Genomic DNA, 13,968 nt, shown 5'->3' with positions numbered 1-13,968 from the left:
GATAGCATATGTCTCAGGGTTGGGTTAGATGTTGGTTTAACATGGATTTAGATAACATGTGTCTCAGGGTTGGGTTAGACGTAGATTTAACATGGATCCAGATAGCATGTGTCTCAGGGTTGGGTCAGACGGTTTAACATGGATTCAGATAGCATGTGTCTCAGGGTTGGGTTAGACGGTTTAACATGGATTCAGATAGCATGTGTCTCATGGTTGGGTTAGACGTTGGTTTAACATGGATTCAGATAGCATGTGTCTCAGGGTTGGGTTAGACAGTTTAACAATGAATCCAGATAGCATGTCTCAGGGTTGGGTTAGGCGTATGTTTAACATGGATCCAGATAGCATGTGTCTCAGGTTTGGGTTAGACGTTGGTTTAACATGGATTCAGATAGCATGTGTCTCAGGGTTTGTTAGATGTTGGTTTAACATGGATTCAGATAGCATGTGTCTCAGGGTTGGGTTAGATGTTGGTTTAACATGGATTCAGATAGCATGTGTCTCAGGGTTGGGTCAGACGGTTTAACATGGATTCAGATAGCATGTGTCTCAGGGTTGGGTTAGATGGTTTAACATGGATTCAGATAGCATGTGTCTCAGGGTTGGGTTAGACGGTTTAACATGGATCCAGATAGCATGTGTCTCAGGGTTGGGTTAGACGTAGATTTAACATGGATTCAGATAGCATGCATGGGTTCGTGGGTTCAGATAGCATGTGTCTCAGGGTTGGGTTAGACGTTGGTTTAACATGGATTCAGATAGCATGTGTCTCAGGGTTGGGTTAGACGAGGTTTAACATGGATCCAGATACGTAGGTTTAACATGGATCCAGATAGCGTGTCTCAGGGTTGGGTTAGATGTTGGTTTAACATGGATTCAGATAGCATGTGTCTCAGGGTTGGGTTAGACGTAGGTTTAACATGGATCCAGATAGCATGTGTCTCAGGGTTGGGTTAGATTTTGGTTTAACATGGATTCAGATAGCATGTGTCTCAGGGTTGGGTTAGATGGTTTAACATGGATCCAGATAGCATGTGTCTCAGGGTTGGGTTAGACATGGATTCAGATAGCATGTGTCTCAGCGTTGGGTTAGACGGTTTAACATGGATCCAGATAGCATGTGTCTCGGGGTTGGGTTAGACGTTGGTTTAACATGGATTCAGATAGCATGTGTCTCAGGGTTGGGTTAGACGTAGGTTTAACATGGATCCAGATAGCACGTGTCTCAGGGTTGGGTTAGATGTTGGTTTAACATGGATTCAGATAGCATGTGTCTCAGGGTTGGGTCAGACGGTTTAACATGGATTCAGATAGCATGTGTCTCAGGGTTGGGTTAGACGGTTTAACATGGATCCAGATAGCATGTGTCTCAGGGTTGGGTTAGATGGTTTAACGTGGATTCAGATAGCATGTGTCTCAGGGTTGGGTTAGACGGTTGAACATGGATTCAGATAGCATGTGTGTCATGGTTGGGTTAAATGGTTTAACATGGATCCAGATAGCATGTGTCTCAGGGTTGGGTTAGACAGTTTAACATGGATCCAGATAGCATGTGTCTCAGGGTTGGGTTAGACGGTTTAACATGGATTCAGATAGCATGTGTCTCAGGGTCGGGTTAGACGTTGGTTTAACATGGATTCAGATAGCATGTGTCTCAGGGTTGGGTTTGACGGTTTAACATCGATCCAGATAGCATGTGTCTCAGGGTTGGGTTAGAAGAAAGTACACTATGAATCCAAGATAAATCAAATAAAGAATGATAGTAAAAAGCTTTGGAGCACATTAAATTAAATTCTGGGAAAAAGGCAAACCATCATTCATTGAAACCAATGGCTCACTCATCACAGAACACACTGATATTAACTACTTTAATGATTTTTTTCATTGGCAAGATTAGCAAATTTAGGCATAACATGACAGGAACAAATGCTGACACTACACATCCAAGTACATCTGACCACATTCTGAAAGACAAGCATTGTCTTTCAAATTTTCAAATTCCGTAAAATTATTGCTGGGTATCAACAATGACAAGCCACTGGGGTCTGACAACATGGATGGAAAATGACTGAGGATAATAGTGGACGATATTGCCACTCCTATTTGCAACATCTTCAATTTAAGCCTACTAGAAAGTGTGTGCCCTCAGGCCTGGAGGGAAGCTAAAGTCATTCCGCTACCTAAGAATAGTAAAGACTTTATTGACTCAAATCAAATCAAATTTTATTAGTCACATGCGCCGAAGACAACCTTACAACCTTCGCCTTACAGTGAAATGCTGACTTACTAGCCCCTAACCGACAGCGCAGTTTCAAAAAGTGCGGATAATAATTTAAGTAATAAGTAATTAAAGAGGAACAGTAAAATGTAACAATATATACAGGGGGGTGTGGAGGCTATATACAGGGTATTACGGTACAGAGTCAATGTGGAGGCAAAATACAGGGGGGTTGGAGGCTATATACAGGGTATTACGGTACAGAGTCAATGTGGAGGCAAAATACAGGGGGGTGTGGAGCCTATATACAGGGTGTTACGGTACAGAGTCAATGTGGAGGCTATATACAGGGGGTACCGGTACAGAGTCAATGTGTGGGGGCACCGGTTAGTCGAGGTAGTATGTACATGTAGGTAGAGTTATTAAAGTGACTATGCATAGATGACAACAGAGTGGCAGTGGTGTGGAGAAGGGGGGGGGGCAATGTGAATAGTCTGGGTAGCCATTTTACTAGATGTTCAGGAGTCTAATGGCTTGGGGGTAGAAGCTGTTAAGAAGCCTGTTGGACCTAGACTTGACGCTCCGGTACCGCTTGCTGTGTTACCAGAGAGAACAGGCTATGACTAGGTTGGCTGGAGTCTTTGACCATTTTTAGGGCCTTCCTCTGACAACGCCTGGTATTGAGGTCTTGGATGGCAGGAATCTTGGCCACAGTTATGTACTGGGGAGTTAACAGTTTATTTAACCAGTTAGGCCAGTTGAAAACAAGTTCTCATTTACAACTGCGACCTGGCCAAGACAAAGCAAAGCAGTGCGACACAAACAACGACACAGAGTTACACATGGAATAAACAAACGTACAGTCAATAACACAATAGAAAAATATATATACAGTGTGTGCAAATGAGGTAAGATTAGGCAGTTAAGGCAATAAATAGGCCGTAGTGGCGAAGTAATTACAATTTAGCAATTAATCACTAGAGTGCAGAAGATGAATGTGCAAGTAGAGATAGTGGGGTGCAAAGGAGTAAAAAAAGAAATAACAACATGGGGATGAGGTAGTTGGATGGGCTATTTACAGATTGGCTATGTACAGGTGCAATGATCTCTGAGCTGCTCTGACAGCTGATGCTTAAAGTTAGTGAGGGAGATATGAGTCTCCAGCTTCAGTGATTTTTGCAATTCATTCCAGTCATTGTCAGCAGAGAATTGGAAGGAAAGGCAGCCAAAGTAGGAATTGGCTTTGGGGGTGGCCAGTGAAATGTACCTGCTGGGTGTTGCTATGGTGACCAGTGGGCTGGGATAAGGCGGGTCTTTACCTAGCAAAGACTTGTAGATGACCTGGAGCCAGTGGGTTTGGAGACGAATATGAAGCGAGGGCCAGCCAGCAAAAGCATACAGGTCGCAGTGGTGGGTAGTATATGGGGCTTTGGTGACAAAACGGATGGCACTATGATAGACTACATCCAATTTGCTGAGTAGAGTGTTGGAGGCTATTTTGTAAATGACATCACCGAAGTCAAGGATTGGTAGGATAGTCAGTTTTACGAGGCTATGTTTGGCAGCATAAGTGAAGGAGGTTTTGTTGCGAAATAGGATGCCAACTAGATTTAATGTTGGATTGGAGATGCTTAATGTGAGTCTGGAAGGAGAGTTTACAGTCTAACCAGACACCTCAGTATTTGTAATTGTCCACATATTCTTAGTCAGAACTGCCCAGAGTAGTGATTATGGAAGGGCGGGCAGGTGCGGGCAGCGATTGTTTGAAGAGCATGCATTTAGTTTTACTTGTATTTAAGAGCAGTTGGAGGCCACGGAAGGAGAGTTGTATGGCATTGAAGGTCATCTGTAGGTTTGTTAACACAGTGTCCAAAGAAGGGCCAGATGTTTACAGAATGGTGTTGTCTGCATAGAGGTGGATCAGAGAATCACCAGCAACAAGAGCGACATCATTGATGTATACAGAGAGAAGAATCGGCCCGAGAATTGAACCCTGTGGCAACCCCATAGAGACTGCCAGAGATCCGGACAACAGACCCTCCGGTTTGACACACTGAACTCTGTCTGAGAAGTAGTTGGTGAACCAGGTGAGGCAGTCATTTGAGAAAATAAGGCTGTTGAGTCTGCCAATAAGAATTTGGTGATTGACAGAGTCGAAAGCCTTGGTCAGGTCGATGTGAACAGCGGCACAGTATTGTCTTTTATCGATGGCGGTTATGATATCGTTTAGGACCTTGAGCATGGCTGAGGTGCACCCATGACCAGCTCTGAAACCAGATTGCATAGCGGAGAAGGTACGGTGGGATTCGAAATGGTCGGTGATCTGTTTGTTAAATAGGCTTTCGAAGACCTTAGAAAGGCAGGGTAGGATAGATATAGGTCTGTAACAGTTTGGGTCCAGATTGTCTAGCCCAGCTGATTTGTAGGGGTCCAGATTTTGCAACTCTTTCAGAATGCCAGCTATCTGTATATGGATGAAGGAGAAATGGGGGAGGTTTGGGCAAGGTGTTGTGGGGGTGCAGGGCTGTTGACCGGGGTAGGGATAGCCAGGTGGAAAGCATGGCCAGCCGTAGAAAAATGCTTTTTGAAATTCTCAATTATCGTGGATTTATCGGTGGTGACAGTGTTTCCTAGCCTCAGTGCAGTTGGCAACTGGGAGGAGGTGCTCTTATTCTCCATGGACTTTACAGTGTCCCACAACGTTTTGGAGTTTGTGCTACAGGATGCAAAATTCTGTTTGAAAAAGCTTTCCTGTCTTCCTGTGTATATTGGTTCCTAACTTCTCTGCAAAGTTGCACATGGTGGGGGCTTTTCGATACTAATGTGGTACGCCACAGGATGTTTTTGTGCTGGTCAAGGGCAGTCAGGTCTGGAGTGAAGCAAGGGCTATATTTGTTCCTGGTCCAACATTTTTTGAACGGGGCATGCTTATTTAAGATGGTGAGGAAAGCACTTTTAAAAATAACCAGGCATCCTCTACTGACGGAATGAAGTCAATATCACTCCAGGATACCCGGTTCAGGTCTATTAGAAAGGCCTGCTCGCTGAAGTGTTTTTGGGAGCGTTTGACAGTAATGAGGGGTGGTCGTTAGACCTCAGACCCATTACTGACGCAGGCAATGAGGCAATGATCGCTGAGATCCTGGTTGAAGAGAGCAGAGGTGCATTTAGAGGGCAGGTTGGTCAGGATAATATCTATGAGGGTGCCCGTGTATACAGATTTAGGGTTGTACCTGATAGGTTCATTTGTGTGAGATTGAGGGCATCTAGCTTAGATTGTATGACGGCCGGGGTGTTAAGCATGTCCCAGTTTAGGTCACCTAACATTACGAGCTCTGAAGATAGATGGAGGGCAATCAATTCACATATGGTGTCCAGGGCACAGCTGGGGGCAAAAGGTGGTCTATAACAAGCGGCAACGGTGAGAGACTTGTTTCTGGAAAGGTGTATTTTTAGAAGTAGAAGCTCCATTTTTTTGTGCACAGACCTGGATAGTATGACAGATCTCTGCAGTAGATTGCAACTCCACCCCCTTTGGCAGTTCTATCTTGTCGGAAAATGTTATAGTTATGGATGGAAATTTCAGGATTTTTGGTGGACTTCCTAAGCCAGGATTCAGAAATTACTAGGATTGGCAGAGTGTGCTAAAAACAGTGCATAAAACAAACTTAGGGAGGAGGAGGCTTCTAATGTTAACATGCATGAAACAAGGCTTTTACGGTTACCAAAATCACAAATGAGAGTGCCTGGGGAATGGGAATGGAGCTAGGCGCTGGAGGATTTACCTGGATTAACCTCTACATCACCAGAGGAACAGAGGAGGAGTAGGATAAGGGTATGGCTAAATGCTATAAGAACTGGTTGTCTAGTGCGTTAGGAACAGAGAGTAAAAGGAGCAAGTTTCTGGGTGCGGATGAATAGGTTCAAGGCATGTACAGACAAGGGTATGGCAGGATGTGAATACAGTGGAGGTAAACCTAGGCATTGAGTGACGATGAGTGTTTTTTTCTCTAGAGACATCATTTAGACCAGGTGAGGTCACCGCATGTGTGGGAGGTGAAACATAAGGGTTAGCTAAGGTATATTGAGCAGGGACGGAGGCTCTACAGTGAAATAAGACAATAATCACTAACCAAAATAGCAATGTACAAGGCATATTGACATTAGGGAGAGGCATGCGTAGCCGGGTGATCATAGGGACCAGTGGGTAGCTAGGCGAGCTGGAGACATTGCGATTCAGACAGCTAGCGGACTGGGGCTAGCAGAAGGGCCTTAGGGGGACGTTGCGACGGAAGAGTCTGTTGTAGCCCCCTCAGACAGTTACGTCGGCAGACCAGTCATGTTGGATCGGCAGGGCTATGTAGGCAGTAAAAGGGTCCAGGCCAATTGGAAAAATGGGTATTGTTGCCCAAGAAATTGGCTGATGGTCCTCTTCAGCTAACAGTCCCATATGGCTCTATGTCGGATTACCCTCTGTAGTGTCTTACGGTCGGAGGCCGAGCACTTGCCATACCAGGAGGTGATGCAACCAGTCAGAATGCTCTTGATGGTGCAGCTGTAGAACCTTTTGAGAATCTGAGGGCCCATGCCAAATCATTTCAGTCTCCTGAGGGGGAATAGGTTTTGTCGAGCCCGCTTCACGACTGTCTTGGTGTGCTTGGACCATGTTAGTTTGTTGGTGATGTGGACACCAAGGAACTTGAAGCTCTCAACCTGCTCCACTGCAGCCCTGCTGATGAGAATGGGGGCATTCTCTGTCCTATTTTTCCTCTTTTTCCTATAGTCCACAATCATCTCCTTTGTCTTGATCACTTTGAGGGAGAGGTTGTTGTCCTGGCACCACACGGCCTGGTCTCTGACCTCCTTCCTATAGGATGTCTCGTTGTTGTCGGTGATCAGGCCTACCACTGTTGTCATTGGAAAATGTAATGATGGTGCTGGAGTCGTGCCTGGCCATGCAGTCATGAGTGAACAGGAAGTAAAGGAGGGGACTGAGCACCACCCCTGAGGGGCCCCTGTGTTGAGGATCAGTGTGGCGGATGTGTTGTTACCTACCCTCACCACCTGAGGGCGGCCTGTCAAGAAGTCCAGGATCCAGTTGCAGAGGGAGGTGTTTAGTCCCAGCGTCCTTAGCTTAATGATGAGCTTTCAAGGCACTATGGTGTTGAACGCTGAGCTGAAGTCTATGAATAGCATTCTCACCTAGGTGTTCCATCCAAGACTGCATCATCTGTGGATCTGTTTGGTCGGTATGCAAATTGGAGTGAGTCTAGGGTTTCTGGGATGATCGTGTTGATGTGAGCAATGACCAGCCTTTCAAAGCACTTCATGGCTACAGGCGTGAGTGCCATGGGCCGGTAGTTATTTAGGCAGGTTATCTTAGTGTTCTTGGGCACAGGCACTATGGTGGTCTGCTTAAAACATGTTGGTATTACAGACTTGGACAGGGAGAGGTTGAAAATGTCAGTGACGACACTTGCCAGTTGGTCAGCGCATGCTCGCAGTACACGTCCTGGTAATCCGTCTGGCCCTGTGGCCTTGTGAATGTTGACCTGTCTAAAGGTCTTACTCACATCGGTTGCGGAGAGCATGATCACACAGTCGTCCAGAACATCTGATGGTCTCTTGCATGTTTTAGTGTTTTTGGGTCAGGGGGTCAGAGAATTGAGGGTCAGGGCTTTGTGATGGCCACTCCAATACCTTGATTTTGTTGTCCTGAAGCCATTTTGCCACAACTTTGGAAGTATGCTTGGGGTCATTGATCATTTAGAAGACCCATTTGCGACCAAGTTTAAAGTTTTAGGATGTTCAAAGTTTCAGATATTTTATTATATCCCCACCCTGATCTGTACTTCTCCACAACTTTGTCCCTGACCTGTTTGGAGAGCTCCTTGGTCTTCATGGTGTCGCTTGCTTAGTGGTGTTGCAGATTCTGGGGCATTTCAGAACAGGTGTATATATATTGAGATCATGTGACACTTAAATAAAGTCCACCTGTGTGCAATCTAACTAATTATGTGACTTCTGAAGGTAATTGGTTGCACCAGATCTTATTTAGGCACTTCATAGCAAAGGGGGTGAATACATATGCACGCACCACTTTTTCATTTGTATATATATATTTTTTTTTTATAAGTTATTTTTTTTCATTTCACTTCACCAATTTGGACTATTTTGTGTATGTCTGTTACAGGACATCCAAATAAAAATCCATTTCAATTACAGGTAGGAAAAACACCAAGGGGGATGAATACTTTTCCAAGGCACTGTATTTGGGCTGCAATTTCTGAGGTGCAGTTAACTCTAATGAATGTATCCCTTTTTTTCAACCAACGTTTTATATTTTGAAAAACAGAAGGAAAGGTATAGTAAGGCTTTCTCTTAAGTGGAGATATTCTCTCAACTGTTAATGTCCTCATTTGAATTCCATTCCGTCACTGTCACTTCTCCACTCAAGCTTAACATTATTGTCATCGATCGCCCACCAGGTGCCCTTGGAGAGTTTCTCAATGAGCTTGACACCTTGATAAGCTAATTTCCTGATGATGGCTCACCACTGTTTGTACTTAGCTACTTTAACCTCTCAATGTCTGCCTTCGATTCACTTCTTTCCAACTCTCCATTTCCCTTCCTTGACTCTTTTGACTTCACCCTTTCCCAGTCCCCTCCCACTCACAAAGCAGGCAATATGCTTGACCTCATCTTTACAAGAGGCTGTTCTCCTACTACTCTCACTGCAACCCCCCTCTGATCACTAATTTGTTTTCTTTTCTGTCTCCCTCTCCTTCAACCCTGAGCCACTCATCCCCTACCGAGTATGGTCATGCACCGTAGCAATCTACACTCTCTCACTCTCCCACTACTCTCTTCTCTTCTATCCTATCTCTCCCATCTACTAAATCCTTCTCCCTTTAACTTCCGGCGCCGACAGAGATGGCCGCCTCGCTTCGCGTTCCTAGGAAACTATGCAGTTTTTGTTTTTTTACGTGTTATTTCTTACACTAGTACCCCAGGTCATCTTAGGTTTCATTACATACAGCCGAGAAGAACTACTGAATATAAGACCAGCGTCAACTCACCATCAGTACGACCAAGAATATGTTTTTCGCGATGCGGATCCTGTGTTCTGCCTTACAACCAGTGTAACCGAGTGGATCACATGCAGCGACCAAAAAAAAAAACGACTCAGAAAAAGAGGGAAACGAAGCGGTCTTCTGGTCAGACTCCGGAGACGGGCACATCGTGCACCACTCCCTAGCATTCTTCTTGCCAATGTCCAGTCTCTTGACAACAAGGTTGATGAAATCCGAGCAAGGGTAGCATTCCAGAGGGACATCAGAGACTGTAACGTTCTCTGCTTCACGGAAACATGGCTAACTGGAGAGACGCAATCCGAAGCGGTGCAGCCAGCGGGTTTCTCCACGCATCGCGCCGACAGAAACAAACATCTTTCTGGTAAGAAGATGGGCGGGGGCGTATGCCTTATGACTAACGTGACATGGTGTGATGAAAGAAACATACAGGAACTCAAATCCTTCTGTTCACCTGATTTAGAATTCCTCAAAATCAAATGTAGACCGCATTATCTACCAAGAGAATTCTCTTCGATTATAATCACAGCCGTATATATCCCCCCCCAAGCAGACACATCGATGGCTCTGAACGAACTTTATTTAACTCTCTGCAAACTGGAAACGATTTATCCGGAGGCTGCATTCATTGTAGCTGGGGATTTTAACAAGGCTAATCTGAAAACAAGACTCCCTAAATTTTTTCAGCATATCGATTGCGCAACCAGGGGTGGAAAGACCCTGGATCATTGTTACTCTAACTTCCGCGACGCATATAAGGCCCTGCCCCGCCCCCCTTTCGGAAAAGCTGACCACGACTCCATTTTGTTGATCCCTGCCTACAGACAGAAACTAAAACAAGAAGCTCCCACGCTGAGGTCGTGGATTGATGGCAGCATTCGTGTGAAACTGAAGGCACGAACCACTGCTTTTAATCAGGGCAAGGTGTCTGGTAACATGACTGAATACAAACAGTGCAGCTATTCCCTCCGCAAGGCTATCAAACAAGCTAAGCGCCAGTACAGAGACAAAGTAGAATCTCAATTCAACGGCTCAGACACAAGAGGCATGTGGCAGGGTCTACAGTCAATCACGGACTACAGGAAGAAACCCAGCCCAGTCACGGACCAGGATGTCTTGCTCCCAGGCAGACTAAATAACTTTTGCCCGCTTTGAGGACAATACAGTGCCACTGACACGGCCTGCAACGGAAACATGCGGTCTCTCCTTCACTGCAGCCGAAGTGAGTAAGACATTTAAACGTGTTAACCCTCGCAAGGCTGCAGGCCCAGACGGCATCCCCAGCCGCGCCCTCAGAGCATGCGCAGACCAGCTGGCCGGTGTGTTTACGGACATATTCAATCAATCCCTATACCAGTCTGCTGTTCCCACATGCTTCAAGAGGGCCACTATTGTTCCTGTTCCCAAGAAAGCTAAGGTAACTGAGCTAAATGACTACCGCCCCGTAGCACTCACATCCGTCATCATGAAGTGCTTTGAGAGACTAGTCAAGGACCATATCACGTCCACCCTACCTGACACCCTTGACCCACTCCAATTTGCTTACCGCCCAAATAGGTCCACAGACGATGCAATCTCAACCACACTGCCCTAACCCATCTGGACAAGAGGAATACCTATGTGAGAATGCTGTTCATCGACTACAGCTCGGCATTCAACACCATAGTACCCTCCAAGCTCGTCATCAAGCTCGAGACCCTGGGTCTCGACCCCGCCCTGTGCAACTGGGTACTGGACTTCCTGACGGGCCGCCCCCAGGTGGTGAGGGTAGGCAACAACATCTCCTCCCCGCTGATCCTCAACACTGGGGCCCCACAAGGGTGCGTTCTGAGCCCTCTCCTGTACTCCCTGTTCACCCACGACTGCGTGGCCATGCACGCCTCCAACTCAATCATCAAGTTTGCGGACGACACAACAGTGGTAGGCTTGATTACCAACAACGACGAGACGGCCTACAGGGAGGAGGTGAGGGCCCTCGGAGTGTGCTGTCAGGAAAATAACCTCACACTCAACGTCAACAAAACTAAGGAGATGATTGTGGACTTCAGGAAACAGCAGAGGGAACACCCCCATCCACATCGATGGAACAGTAGTGGAGAGGGTAGCAAGTTTTAAGTTCCTCGGCATACACATCACAGACAAACTGAATTGGTCCACTCACACAGACAGCATCGTGAGGAAGGCGCAGCAGCGCCTCTTCAACCTCAGGAGGTTGAAGAAATTCGGCTTGTCACCAAGAGCACTCACAAACTTCTACAGATGCACAATCGAGAGCATCCTGGCGGGCTGTATCACCGCCTGGTATGGCAACTGCACCGCCCTCAACCGTAAGGCTCTCCAGAGGGTAGTGAGGTCTGCACAACGCATCACCGGGGGCAAACTACCTGCCCTCCAGGACACCTACACCACCCGATGCTACAGGAAGGCCATAAAGATCATCAAGGACATCAACCACCCGAGCCACTGCCTGTTCACCCCGCTGTCATCCAGAAGGCGAGGTCAGTACAGGTGCATCAAAGCTGGGACCGAGAGACTGAAAAACAGCTTCTATCTCAAGGCCATCAGACTGTTAAACAGCCACCACTAACATTGAGTGGCTACTGCCAACACACTGTCAATGACACTGACTCTACTCCAGCCACTTTAATCATGGGAATTGATGGGAAATGATGTAAATATATCACTAGCCACTTTAAACAATGCTACCTTATATAATGTTACTTACCCTACATTGTTCTTCTCATATGCATACGTTGATACTGTACTCTATATCATCGACTGCATCCTTATGTAATACATGTATCACTAGCCACTTTAACTATGCCACTTGGTTTACATACTTATCTCATATGTATATACTGTACTCGATATCATCTACTGTATCTTGCCTATGCTGCTCTGTACCATCACTCATTCATATATCCTTATGTACATATTCTTTATCCCCTTACACTGTGTATAAGACAGTAGTTTTTTTGGAATTGTTAGTTAGATTACTTGCTTGTTATTACTGCATTGTGGGAACTAGAAGCACAAGCATTTCGCTACACTCGCATTAACATCTGCTAACCATGTGTATGTGACAAATAAAATTTGATTTGATTTGATTTGATTCTGTCTCCTGATTCTGCCTCTTCGACACTACTCTCCTTCCATTCTGAATCCTATGCCTTGCACTGTCCCCTTTCCTCAAGGCCGACTCGGCCCTCCCTCGTTCTCTGTAGCTGAGTGACTCATTGTGAGCTTACAGAACGGGGCTGCAGGCAACTGAGAGAAAATGGAGGAAATTGAAACTTCCAGAGGACCTACCATCCTTTCACTCCCTCCTCTCTACCTTCTCTTCCTCTGCATCTGCTGCTAAAGCCACTTTCTATCACTCTAAATGTCAAGCTTCTGCCTCTAACCCTAGGAAATTCTATTCCACCTACTCTTCCCTCCTTAATCCTCCACCCCCTCCCCCCTACCTCTGTGGACAACTTTGTCAACCACTTTGAAAAGAAGATTGATGACATCTGCTCATTTCCTCAGCCTATAGAGTCCACTGGCACCACTCACACAGAACTACCCTACTCCTCGATCTTTTCTTTCCTGATGGAATCCTGTCCGGCTGCCCAACAACCTGCCCGCTCGACCCAATCCCCTCCTCCCTTCACCATATCATCTCTCACTTTCCTCATCAACTCACCCTGACCACTGGCTGCGTCCCCTCTGACTTCAAAATGGCCTTATTTGCTCCCCTCCTCAAGAAACCAACACAACTTATCTGACGTCAAACTACAGACCTGTATCCCTTTCTTTTCTTTCCAAAACACTTGAGGATCCTGTCTCTGACCAACTCTCTCGCTATCGCTCTCAGAATGATCTTCTTGACCCTAACCAGTCAGGCTTCAAGACAGGTCACTCAACCGAGACTTCGTTCTTCTCTGTCACGGAGGCTCTCCTCACTGCCAAAGCTGACTCTCTCTCCTCTGTTCTCATCCTCATAGATCTATCCACTGCCTTTGGCACCATGAACCATCAGACCTCCTCCCCACCCATTCATTTCTATGTGAAGTCTCAACAGCGCATTGAAGCCAAATGAAGTCTGTTAAAGTGATACTCCAGAACTTTTGTATAATTTCAGCCAGTAGTTTTGAAAGTGGCGCCCATTTCACATACTGTAGTTTATAAGCATTTCGCTACACTCGCAATAACATCTGCTAACCATGTGTATGTGGCCAATAACATCTGCTGACCATGTGTATGTGGCCAATAACATCTGCTGACCATGTGTATGTGGCCAATAACATCTGCTGACCATGTGTATGTGGCCAATAACATCTGCTGACCATGTGTATGTGGCCAATAACATCTGCTAACCATGCGTATATGACAAAAAACATCTGCTAACCATGTGGCCAATAACATCTGCTAACCATGTGTATGTGGCCAATAGCATTTGATTTGATGTATTTTGTTGTAGTTGTGCAATTCATATGTTATGTTACGAATCTAATTAGTATCATAGATATGAATTTGCTTAAAAACCTCTTTGGGCTAAGCGTACCGCTAGTGACCCACCTCGACAACATCCAGTGAAATTGCAGAGCGCAAAATTCAAAATAGAAAATTGGTAATATTAAACATTCATGAAAATACAAGTGTCTTACATCGTTCCAG

This window comes from Oncorhynchus tshawytscha, linkage group LG28, assembly GCF_018296145.1.
Source record: "Oncorhynchus tshawytscha isolate Ot180627B linkage group LG28, Otsh_v2.0, whole genome shotgun sequence".
NCBI lineage: Eukaryota > Metazoa > Chordata > Actinopteri > Salmoniformes > Salmonidae > Oncorhynchus > Oncorhynchus tshawytscha.
This window is presented reverse-complemented; position numbering follows the sequence as displayed.